Below are 13,217 nucleotides of genomic sequence, written 5' to 3'. Positions count from 1 at the left end.
GACAATAGAAACAACCAGTTCCACCCCACCACCACCCTCCGCTGGCTGGCAGAACCTGTCTTCACCCTCAATTTCTCCTTTGACTCATCACACCTGCTCTAGGTTAAAGGGGTAACTATGTCTGCATTTTGTTGGCTACATGGAGCAATCCATGCTACAAGCCTACACTGGCAACCCCCTCAACTCTTTCTCCACCACATCGATGACTACTCTGGTGCTGCCTCATGTACCGATGATGAGCTCGTTGACTTCATCCACTTTGTTGCCAGCTTCCACCCTGACCTCAAATTCACAGTCCATCTCTAGCAACACTCTGCCTTTCTTCAGGAAGCGAACTCTCACCAGATATCTTCTCTAAACCACCAAGTCCCACAGCTACCTCAACTACACCTCTTCCTACCCTGTCCCCTGTAAGGATTCCACTCCATTCTCTCAATTCCTTCATTGTATCTGCACCCAGACAAGAACTTCAATGCCAGATCATCAGAGATGTCCTCCTTCAAACAATGTTGCTTTCCACCTACCACCATCAACTCAGTACTCACCCACATATCATCCTGGCCCCATCCGCCCCCACGCAAACAAGGACAGGATTCATCCTGTTCTCACCTACTACCCCATCAGTCTCCACATACAACATATCCTCCTTCACCATTTCTGCCACCACCCAAGTGATCCCACCACAAGACATATATTCCCCTCCTCCTCTCCCTCTGCCTTCAGCAGGGACCGCTCCCTCCATGACTACCTTCTCCACTTCTCCCTCCCCATCAATTGTCCCTTGGGACCTCCCCTGTGACTGCAGGAGATGCTCCACTTGCACCCATATCTCCTCCCTCAGCACCATTTAGGGCCCTAAAGAGTACTTCAAGGTGAAGCAACATTTCACGTGAATCGACAGGGGTTATCTACTGCATCTGATGGTCCAGTTGTGGCCTTCTCTACAGAGAGACTGGATGAAGACTGGGAGATTGCTTTGTTGAGGACCTCAGCTCTGTCTGCCGCAATAGCGTGGATCTCCCAGTGGCCACTCATTTCAATTTTCCATTCCATTGGCTTGCTGACATGTCTGTCCATGGTCTCATGTAATGCCAGACTGAGACCACCTGTAAATTGGAGGAGCAACACCTCACCTTCCAACTGGGCACCCTCCAACTGGATGGCATTAATATTGACTTCTCTGGCTTTCAGTTACCGCCACCCCCTTGCTTCCCCCATTGTCTCTCCATTCCCTGTCTCCTTTTACATAGGCATGATAAATTTTATCTAGTCTGTTATCACATTCAATTAACACCTTTTGTTGGTCTGGATTCCTCCCCCATTGTTTGAATTCTGAGACATTCTGCCTTTTCTGAGTTTTTCCTTGAAGAAGGGCTCAGGCTCGAAATATCAGCAATAGATCTTTGTCTCCTGTAGAAGCTGAATAGACCAGCTGAGTTTCTCCAGCATTTCGGTGTTTTTACTACGGTCTCGGTATCTGCAGCCTATTATGTTTCTCACCATTTGAATGTAGCAGGGTGCACTGTTGACATTTTCTCAAAGGATGATCCCAGATGGGTCAAGCATCTTTCATCTATTTTCAAGTTTATTATCTAATGACTAGTGTCGGACTCTGGCTTTACCCTACCCTCAATTTAGTCTAGGTGTCGTCTGAGTCCAGCGTGCTCGTTGAATGAAGTGATAGGAGAAGGTATTCGGTTCAACAATCAGTTTATTACACAGCACAAGAATAAAGCTTAACCGAGCTCTGGTGAAGTCACCTGCACAGTGAGCTATTCCCCAAGACTGACCTCTACTGTCCAGTCTCTACAGTTTATATAGCTCAACTTTATCATACAGAACAAAAGTTGGCTTTCTTTGCTAGATTTCTTGCATAAGATTTATCACAAGTAATTTCCTGCTCTGCAGATATCTGGGGTGTAGAGCTCCCATCTTAATCGTCAAGGCCAGAATATCCTGTTATTTTGATCAGAAATCAATTCATACCCCAGATATTTCTAATTATTTCTTTGTTCTCATTTGGCCATGTTCTTCTGTTCTACTCAACACCTCCTTCTGTCTTAGCCTTCTTACTGAGTTATTCCATTCTCTTTGTTTCTGACAGTCTCTGTCAGGATTCTCTTTGTTCTTGTCTGGCCATCGTCTCCTGTGCTAATCAACACCTCCTTTTGCCTTAACCTTCCTACTAAATAGTTTCATACATATTCTCTTTTGTATTTTGGGAGCAGGCAATTCTAAACCTACTGTAATCAGCCAACTTTGCTACATACTGTGGCTGCCCCTTACTTACATTACTCTTTCCCTTCACCATGAGGTAAATATTAAATTGTTACATAGTATTGGATTCATATATACAAAATGAATAGTACATAAGCATATATTCTACATATTTTCTATGATTAATTAACCCCTAAATTCCAACAAGCGCCAGCAATCCTGGTTCGAAAATGATGCCATCTGTAAGGAGTTTGTACATTCTCCCCATGTGTACGTGGATTTTCTCTGGGTGCTCTGGATTCCTCCTACCTTCCAAAACCAACAGGGCTCTAGGTTAATTTGGGTGTAATTGAGCATTACAGGTTTAAATGGCCAGAATGGGCTTCTACCATATTGTAAATAAAATTAAAATTTAATACTCCCTTCCAAACATACATTGCCACCTTATGCAACAATCAAGGTTCAATTTAATGCCCCACTGTTCTACTCCATCTGTCTAAACTTGGTTTGCTATCTTATGGCCTTCATTAGCTATGGTAGGTAGGTACTTGCACATCCATGCTTAGAAATCTTGTTTCATGAGCCAATTTACGCTTGGATTATGTTTGCCCATTTGAAACAAAATGAGCCATTAACTAAATAAACTGGCTGATTACACAGCTATTGTCCATGCATAAATAATTTATTGCCTTTTGACACATTCTACAATCATGAACTACAGGACATTTTCAAGAGCCAAGGAATGAATAAATAACTGCTTTCAGAGACAGCACCTGAAACTGTTAGTCAGAGTTGTACAGTACAGAAAGGAATCCATCCATCAGCCCACAAATTCCACACCAACCATCAACGACCCATTTACTCTAATTCTACATGATTCCAATATTTATTCTCCTCTTAATGTGATCAACACGATCCAGATTCTACCATGCCCTGATATATTACAGCCAATTTACAGTTGGTAAGATGCATGCCAGTGTGAAATTTAGAATCAATTTCAATGCAAGCATGACAAGTATAATTTTAATTCTGAAATGAAGTATTATTCAAATTTATTGAGATTAGAGAACAAAATCTTCAATATATTGCCAATTAAACTATAAACCTAAACATCTTTGGAAACTGGGAGCAAACTGGAGCACCTGGAGGAAATCTATTTGGTACAAGCCCCATGCAGAGAACACGGGGTTAGGACCAAACCCAAGTAACTCTGGGGGAGTGCCTAAATAGCAAGACAGTACAATTTTCTTCCACCTATAATGAGCATCACTCATCCAAAATATCACTTTTATAAAACACAGTATTCAAAAGAATTGAGAATGATGCACTCTAGTGTTAAGGAATTGTGAATTCTTTTAAGTGGCCAAAGATAACTCAAACTATAGCTCTTTCACAGTTTGATTGCTCATTTCAAATGACAACTGCGTGGTCTCTTGTCCTGCTGTGCATCTGTGGCACTTATGCATGCACGCATACAAAAGCCTGATAAATTTTTAAAAGTTTGAGAGTTTCAAAAAAATTTAGATTCTCTGGTGGTCCGAATTTCTGGCATTGGGATTGTTGTACTTCTACTCTATCTTATGACCACAGATTTTTGCAAGGCTCTCTAGTAAGCTCCCACATTCCAAAGACAAGCAGGTTGGTAAGTTAAGTGGTCATTGTACATTGACCCTCGCACCTAGGTGAGGGGTACAATCTGGGAGGATTTGACGAGAATGTGGGGAAAATAATAAATAGAATAAGTATAGGACGAGTTAAAAAAAAAAGGTTGTTGAGGGTCGTGTGCACTGAGTTGGCTGAAGGGTCAGTTTCATTGTTTATCTCCATGACTAGGTAAAGTGTTTTTGGCTCATTTTCCAATTATCCACCATGCATTACAAGTGGCAATAGTTTTAACTGATAGAAAGAAAGCATGCTATTTCTCTTACGGCAGCCTCAAAGGATAGGTTTAAAAAGGATGTAATTAAACAAAGCAGGATTCCAGGTTCAATGCTTATGGCTGAGAATTAACCATATAAAATGTAGTCAATCATTCTTTGCATCATTGATACTACAAATTCAAATGATGCAATTTCCTCATGTCGCTCCTAGCAGCACTGACCCCAGGATGACTGACTCTGGTCTGACCGTGAATCTATAGCAATTTCCTCTCAAAAATTACAGCTAACCCTTCTGCCTCTATCAAGGAGAAACATAATGCCCACCTGGTAGGTTAATGTCCCAAATGTGGGCACAATGAATAATTAAAATATAAAATAGTTCTGATTAGTTACTGAGTACAATATCAGTTTATGAACTGAATATATAGTTTTTAATGCAACCTTTAATTATTGACTGCTATACAAGTTTCAGCAATCTCAAACTCTTTTGTTTCAAATGTGAGAAACACACTTTTTAAAGACAAAATGTCATCGAAGATTTATTTCTCTAATTGGGCAATATATTGGACAGGTGTTTTATCATTTTTATTAAAAATTCCCAATGTTGTGAAACCACTTAAGACTGTCAAATCTGACCAGAATGAACACTAGGAAAGAGCCTGCTGCCAAGAGTAAACCAACAATATTCTGTGGTCTTGCATGTGAAATTGAAATGTATTTTTCTCAGGCCCATTGTTGTCAACTTCCTGCTCACAGATTTAAAATATTATCCAAGCATAGAATCAGCCCTGCTATAAAGCACCCAAATTAGGGTGCAGCTAAGCCACACCCTAAGCATTGCCAATTCTCAGAACTATTAAGGATTGACCATAGATCACAGAGAAGCAATTCAGACATTTGTATCGTAAAAAAATCACCTCAACAATGTGAAATGCATACACAATCAATCCAAAATTACCTCCATGTGTCTTCACAGGCAGCCCTCTCCCCTCTCATACAATTTTTTTTTAGGTACAGATCCAGTATACAGGCCAGCATAGTTGCTGTGGGAAATAAAAATGAAGTCTGTTCTCTTTTAGACTTGTGCAAGGAACAGCACAAAACATGGATGGATAAAAATAGTTGAGTTCACAATTTCTAGGTGTTGGCAGGATTGCTGAATCTGGTGACACTTCAGCTGAGAACTATGGGCAGGTCTATCCTGCACTGATTGACATTTCCCTGCAAGCTCCAATATCACGACAAGACTGATCTTTAAAAATGTACGTGAAAATATTAACCTTAATGTTGAAACAACCAGTGGCACTGAGATTTCACATTCATTCAACCTGAGCCAAACTGTCCAAAGATATTTCAGAGCGTATTTAACACTGTGGGTAAAGCAGTTGGTAAAATGCATGCCAGTGTGAAATTTAGAATCAATTTCAATGCAAGCCTGACAAGTATACTTTTAATTCTGAAATGAAGTATTATTCAAATTTATTGGAATTAGAGAACAAAATCTTCAATATATTTATTGCCAAGAGCAAAATCTAATATTTAATTTATTATGCAAGTCATGTTCAATGATTTTTTTAAAATCAAGAATAGTTGAAAATTGCCAACAGGGAAGTGATCACCTCGATTTGTAAGTCAAATCTTTAAGTGAAGAGGCAATTAAATAAAGAAACTTGGATCCTGGGCAACATTTGTGTTTCTGAGGTCAGAGTTAGATTTGTTTGACTGAGACAAATTAGACCCAAATGACAAATTATCATCAAGTGAAATAAAAAAGGGAGGTGTTGATAAAAGCGAGGACAAAAAGTTTAAGGATAAATTTTATAAATGTTAAGTGCTCAATGTTACAGTCTCAATTTCAACTATTTGCAGATTTTAAATATTCCTGGAAAGTGTGGCCTTAGCTCCAGTTTTACCTTCAAACCAGTCCATTGGCCTGTTGCATGATTAATAAGCAGAATGAATTTTCCTGCAGAGGCAGACAAAAAAGTTGATTCTCTGGTTCCCCAGCAAAATATATCTGGGTCTCTATTAAGTACTTTATAATCCTCAATAGATCAGTTCTACCTGAAACAACTGTGAAAGCATGCAGTGGAAGTGGAAAACCGGTTTTCATTTATGTATCTCCATTCATTTACCTTGGAAGATCTAAAGCACTATAGGGCAACCTGCTCATGACCAGATAACCCTAGGTCTTTAAGTGCCTGAAGAAATGTATATCTTTCTTTCTTTGGCTTGGCTTCGCGGACGAAGATTTATGGAGGGGGTAAAAGTCCACGACAGCTGCAGGCTCGTTTGTGGCTGACAAGTCCGATGCGGGACAGGCAGACACGGTTGCAGCGGCTGCAGGGGAAAAATGGTTGGTTGGGGTTGGGTTTTTCCTCCTTTGCCTTTTGTCAGTGAGGTGGGCTCTGCGGTCTTCTTCAAAGGAGGTTGCTGCCCGCCAAACTGTGAGGCGCCAAGATGCACGGTTTGAGGCGATATCAGCCCACTGGCAGTGGTCAATGTGGCAGGCACCAAGAGATTTCTTTAGGCAGTCCTTGTACCTCTTCTTTGGTGCACCTGTCACGGTGGCCAGTGGAGAGCTCGCCATATAACACTATCTTGGGAAGGCGATGGTCCTCCATTCTGGAGACGTGACCCACCCAGCGCAGCTGGATCTTCAGCAGCGTGGACTCGATGCTGTCGACCTCTGCCATCTCGAGTACTTCAACGTTAGGGATGAAAGCGCTCCAATGGATGTTGAGGATGGAGCGGAGACAACGCTGGTGGAAGCGTTCTAGGAGCCGTAGGTGATGCCGATAGAGGACCCATGATTCAGAGCCGAACAGGAGTGTGGGTATGACAACGGCTCTGTATACGCTTATCTTTGTGAGGTTTTTCAGTTGGTTGTTTTTCCAGACTCTTTTGTGTAGTCTTCCAAAGGCGCTATTTGCCTTGGCGAGTCTATTGTCTATCTCATTGTCGATCCTTGCATCTGATGATATGGTGCAGCCGAGATAGGTAAACTGGTTGACCGTTTTGAGTTTTGTGTGCCCGATGGAGATGTGGGGGGGCTGGTAGTCATGGTGGGGAGCTGGCTGATGGAGGACCTCAGTTTTCTTCAGGCTGACTTCCAGGCCAAACACTTTGGCAGTTTCCGCAAAGCAGGACGTCAAGCGCTGAAGAGCTGGCTCTGAATGGGCAACTAAAGCGGCATCGTCTGCAAAGAGTAGTTCACGGACAAGTTTCTCTTGTGTCTTGGTGTGAGCTTGCAGGCGCCTCAGATTGAAGAGACTGCCATCCGTGCGGTACCGGATGTAAACAGCGTCTTCATTGTTGGGGTCTTTCATGGCTTGGTTCAGCATCATGCTGAAGAAGATTGAAAAGAGGGTTGGTGCGAGAACACAGCCTTGCTTCACGCCATTGTTAATGGAGAAGGGTTCAGAGAGCTCATTGCTGTATCTGACCCGACCTTGTTGGTTTTCGTGCAGTTGGATAATCATGTTGAGGAACTTTGGGGGACATCCGATGCGCTCTAGTATTTGCCAAAGCCCTTTCCTGCTCACGGTGTCGAAGGCTTTGGTGAGGTCAACAAAGGTGATGTAGAGTCCTTTGTTTTGTTCTCTGCACTTTTCTTGGAGCTGTCTGAGGGCAAAGACCATGTCAGTAGTTCCTCTGTTTGCGCGAAAGCCGCACTGTGATTCTGGGAGAATATTCTCGGTGACACTAGGTATTATTCTATTTAGTAGAATCCTAGCAAAGATTTTGCCTGCAATGGAGAGCAGCGTGATTCCCCTGTAGTTTGAGCAATCTGATTTCTCACCTTTGTTTTTGTACAGGGTGATGATGGTGGCATCACGAAGGTCCTGAGGTAGTTTTCCTTGGTCCCAACAAAGCTTGAAAAACTCATGCAGTTTGGCATGCAGAGTTTTGCCGCCAGCCTTCCAGACCTCTGGGGGGATTCCATCCATACCTGCTGCTTTGCCACTTTTCAGTTGTTCGATTGCCTTATATGTCTCATCCTGGGTGAGGGCCTCATCCAGCTCTAGCCTTAGGGGCTGTTGAGGGAGCTGGAGCAGGGCGGAATCTTGGACTGAGCGGTTGGCACTGAAAAGAGATTGGAAGTGTTCTGACCATCGGTTGAGGATGGAGATCTTGTCGCTGAGGAGGACTTTGCCGTCTGAGCTGCGCAGCGGGCTTTGGACTTGGGGTGAGGGGCCGTACACAGCCTGTATGTATATACAACACACAAGATAACCATCTGGCTCTCCACAAAATAATTCTGTGATTGGTTTTGCATTCATCCTGTTTATCACTTGACAGCTCAGTAAGCTAAAAGGAGCATCAGCCTTGACTTTAAGTATAGAATGATAAGCATGCACAGGCCTAGATATTTGTTCCACAGCCCAGAGCGAGAAATCGCTCTCATTTTGGATCACAACTGAAGTCTCTCCACTCCACCCCCCCCAAATCACTTTCAATAAACACAATTAGCTGTACATTTTCTTCTGAGATTCAGCATCTACCAAAGTCAATGGAACAACTTTCCACAAAGGAAGTAGCTTCTAATGTATATGCACATTTAACACAACCAACCATGGATGACTTTTGATTCAATTATGCTCCTTTGTAATAATTGATTCTAGCAAACCTATGGCCACAATAATAGTTGCATATGAAATCTGGTTAATATTTATGTTCAAAAAGATTCTGCACATATAAACATTGAGGACAAATCTCATTAAAGCTGTCAAGGATTTTACCATTTTCAACAATCCCCAACGATCAAAGGCCACTTCTGCCGTAGTCTTCTGGTTTCTGAAGTGACCAATGTGAAAATTACAAAACAATACAAAATTGCTGGAGGGCCTCAGAAGGTTACATAAAAAACTGGATGGGCAGTTTGCAAAGTAGATGCTCCTTCCATGGCTTCAGCAACTTGTATGTGCAGTGTAATCTGTACCACCATAGTGCAACTTCCACTTCTTGCTCACCTTTCCATTGTTGTGGGCTCCATATTCAGAGAACACACCATCACTGAAGAGAAATGGTAAGATCTCTACAGAAGTCTCACATTACTTGAACTTCACAGCATGGACCATCGTTGAACCATAGACCATTACAGCACAGAAAAAGGCCCCTTCAGCCCTTCAAGCTTGTCCCAAACCATTTTTTTAATTGCCTAGTCCCATTGACAACACCCAATACATAGCCCTCCATACCTCTCCCATCAATGTACTTGTCCAAATTCTTCTTGAATGTTAAAATTGAACCTGCATTCACACCTTCAGCTGGCAGATCATTCCACACTCCCACCAATCTTTGTGTGAAGTTCATCCTCATGTTCCCCCCCCCCCAAAAAACTTTTCTCCTTTCACTCTAAACCCACATCCTCTGGTTTGTACTTCACCTACCCTCAGTGGGAAAAAGAACCCATCTACATTTACTCTGTCTATTCCCCTCATAATTTTAAATACCTTTATCAAATCTCCCCTCATTCTTCTATGCTTCAGGGAATAAAGTCCTAACCTGTTTAACCTTTCCTTGTGACTTAGTTCCTGAAGTCCAGGCAACATCCTAGTAAATTTTCTATGCACTCTTTATATCTTGTTGACATCTTTCCAGTAGTTAGATGACCAAAACTGCACACAATACTCCAAATCTGTTGTTGGAGAAACTCAGCAGGTCAAACTGACAAACCTGAAAGGTCCACTCACATTGGCAAATTACCAAGACCTCTTCAACATTGAGGAAAATGGTCAAAGTTCATTGAATTAATTACACAAGTTTGTGCTGCCTGGACTTTTTAAATTTTACTAACCAATACAAAATCTGCATATCATTAAACAGAATTTCCCCCTACGTTCTGGATAATCAACAGCAAGTTATATAGCCTGTTTGGTTTGACAATGAGTCACAATATTGTTACAAGCCCAGAGGACCCCAAAACCCAGCAGCAATAGATATTCACGAAGACAAATGGATACTGAAACAGAAGTTGCTTTTAATTATCTTTAAACATGAACACAGAATACACTTTCACTTATCACTATTGACGTAACTAACCTAACTTAACCTCCTTCGAATTCTAAAACCACATGTATGTAATATGCAAGTTCAGATAAGTTCTTAGGTTCACAGTCCAATCTCAGTTCTCATTCCTCCAAGTTCACTGGTTGCAGGCAATTCTTGTACTGTGCACAGAATTTCACATTTATAAAGTTCGCCAGGCTTTGGTGCTTGAAAGGTAAATGGTTACCACTCAGGAAGGTTCTTGTCTATTTTCAGAGAGAGATTTGTTGTACGTTGGACACCCAGTGTCTTGCCGAAGAAACTTGCCCCCTCAGGGTTCTCCAGATGATGACCTCTTTCTTTCAGGTCACCAAAGAGTTCCTTCTTGTTTCTCTTATTCTAAGTGAAACATTAGACAGCCAATCCTCTCCTCTTTCATGAATCACAGAACTTTGACCAGGCTGAGCTTAGCACTCACCACCAGTCTTCCAAATGGGGTTTTCCACAAGCTTGCCAGCTTGTTCTGTTCCAGTCCCAGCTGCTGTTGCTGACTGTAACACTGTAGAACTGATTTGTATGTCTCTCTCTCTCTCTGAGAGAAAGCCTCTTTGAATCTCTCTGCTTACAAAACCACATGACTCTCTTAGAACAGCAAGTTCCCTTCCAAACTGTCTGCGGCTCCAACAAGCTTTCATCTGTTGCCTTTTTGTAAACAACAATCCATTAGTGAAAACTCAGCCACTCTCCAAAGCTCTTAAAAAGGCTGTGGGGCCGATATGTCTAGCATTAGCAGTGTTCCACTATTTCAAATAAGATCTGTTTTAAAGTGTTTGTATGTGACCTACACTAACAAACCTTTCCCAATTTATCTCCCAAAAACATATCTATATACTGTCACAGTATACATTTTAATCATAGGTCTTCACCATACTCAGAAGTACATTTTGCACTTTTCCCAAGCGCACGAAGAACATTCAAATGCATATACAGAACCTTTCTCTAAGGTAGCACCAAGGAGTCAATATCCTGCAGCCACTTAAATTGCTTTTCAGTGGCCAATGTGGACTAGTGGACTCCTCCACAGATAGAAATGGCTGACAAGTATGCAGGCAAGTAATTTTGGAGGACATGCATCTGCCTGCTATCCATGCTGGTTTTCTGACTGTTCCAATCCAATGCAGAGACAGGAAATTATCAATGTAATGCCAAATTCCCTTTCTCCTGAGCAGATAAGGATCTCATAGGAAAGCTGCATTTTTTCAAGGAGGCTTTGAGAGGTCTTTGCCCTTTTTTCCTCCATTACTTGATTACCTTTGCATGATAAAAGGTTATAAGGAGGTACTTTGGGAGGCTGGAGTTGGTCATATGAACAGTGACCTGTTTAAATGTGCTGATGGTGTAATTAGGGCATTTAAACTGGGGACCTTGGTTTGGAAGCTGATGATGGTTTGCTTATCCTTCCAGTGACTAGAGGATTTGGTATAGCATGAAGTGACACCTTTCCCATGTCTTGATGGGGCTTCTACAGTTAATCAAAACAGGTGGCATGCACATATATATATATATATATATATATATATATATATAGTGACCACTATAATCTACTCAAAAAAGTTGCATTCTCCAATTTTGTTTCAAATTATTTCCAAAATTTCTATGTTAGGAAATTTCTGAGTAGTTTCTCTTCCACCCCAATACCAGACCCCCCACCCCAGCTCCAACCAAAAGCACAAGAAATAATTATATAGCCTGTTGAGCTTGATTCATTGTTTTTTTTTAAGATTATGGTAGTCTTGATTCAATGCAGGGACAAGAACCAAAACATTGACTGACTAATTCCATTTAGAAGTTGCTGACCTGCAGAGTTCCTCCAGGTTCTCCTGGTTTGCTATCGATCCCAAGAATGCCTGAAATTAACCTCTATTTTGAACGACATCCAGATATGCAATTCAAAAGGTTAACTATTAATGAAGAAATATCTCATTTAACTTTCAAAAACCTTGCAATTTATTTAAATTCTCCCCTGCTTCTGAACTTTTATCAGGGTATGGGCAAGTGGGGTAAGAGAGAAGAGAATCATCCTTCAATCTCATCAGTTCATTTTAGAGATTTTTGTTCGTTTCATTGAAATCTCCTCTTACACTTCCAGTCAGCTCATTCTCCTTCATTCAAGCAAACCCTGGAATCACATGTGAATTTTCACTTCACTACTTCCATACCAAGTACATAATTTCAAGGTAAGCAGACTAAAACTGGGGAGCACGTTAGCTGCAGTCTCACTAATGCTCTACACAATTGCAACAAGACTTATTCATGTAACTGAACTCTCATATTGAAGAAGCACACTATTTTCCACCTGAACTGCTTACAACACCCACGCATTCACCTTCATCAACTTGCATAGAGGCACACCTATCCAGCAGCTCACCATTAAAAACTACTATTCTGGAGTCCTCTGGAGAATGTAGAATATACAGAGATTAATAGGTTTAAAAACTAATGTTGCATCATGAACTACGATGGGCATATTGAACACAAGAGAGGCACCTGTACTCATGCTGGTAAAACAGGTGTGATTGTGCGAAAATACCAGATAAAGTGCAGCCAGTCACATCAGCATCTGTTCAAGAAAGCATCATTTTATCAGGCCTTCAGATGCACAAATCCAATGCTCCACAACAGCAAACAAGGAATTGTATCCACAAAAACTTATTTACTCATGCAAGTGTTTTAACATCTAGCACCCAATCCCAATATGCCGACTTGTTTTCAATTTAAATGCTGAATAACCAAAATATATTCAACTACAACTGATTTACAGTTTAAATTAATAATGTTCATATCCAACAACTGACATCAATTTGCCTGAAATTCTAAGTTAAAAAAAATACACCTGATTGTTTGTAATTGGTCATTATTGAGCATGTCACATCAGTAACAAATTGACAGCGACAGGAATTTGAGGAAAAAAGTTAAAATAAACCCTGATTCAATCACAGCAAGGTCCAAAGATGAAAATTCAGCAAATGAAAATCTTCAGAATCAATTAGAAAGCAAAGCAGGTACTATAATCTGTTTCTTCAAGCACACTAACTGGTCTTGTTAGGCAGTAATACAACTTTGTTTCAC

General features: G+C 41.2%; 1 protein-coding gene across 8 annotated transcripts in view; it reads right to left on the bottom strand.

The window, feature by feature from the left end:
- Positions 1-13,217, bottom strand: part of diaph2 (diaphanous-related formin 2) — a 569,879-nt gene that overhangs the window by 552,474 nt on the left and 4,188 nt on the right. The window contains exon 1 of one of the 8 annotated variants that reach the window (XR_011343052.1): positions 5,056-5,079. The exons of the other annotated variants lie outside the window; for them this stretch is intronic. The gene's annotated coding sequence lies outside the window, so the exon portion shown is untranslated. Of the gene's footprint in view, positions 1-5,055; positions 5,080-13,217 lie in introns of those variants that run through there. 8 annotated transcript variants of the gene reach the window in all.

The sequence above is a fragment of the Narcine bancroftii genome, chromosome 8 (genome assembly GCF_036971445.1).
Source record: "Narcine bancroftii isolate sNarBan1 chromosome 8, sNarBan1.hap1, whole genome shotgun sequence".
Lineage (NCBI taxonomy): Eukaryota > Metazoa > Chordata > Chondrichthyes > Torpediniformes > Narcinidae > Narcine > Narcine bancroftii.
The sequence above is the reverse complement of the archived record's forward strand: the minus strand, read 5'-3'. Positions and strand labels throughout refer to the sequence as shown.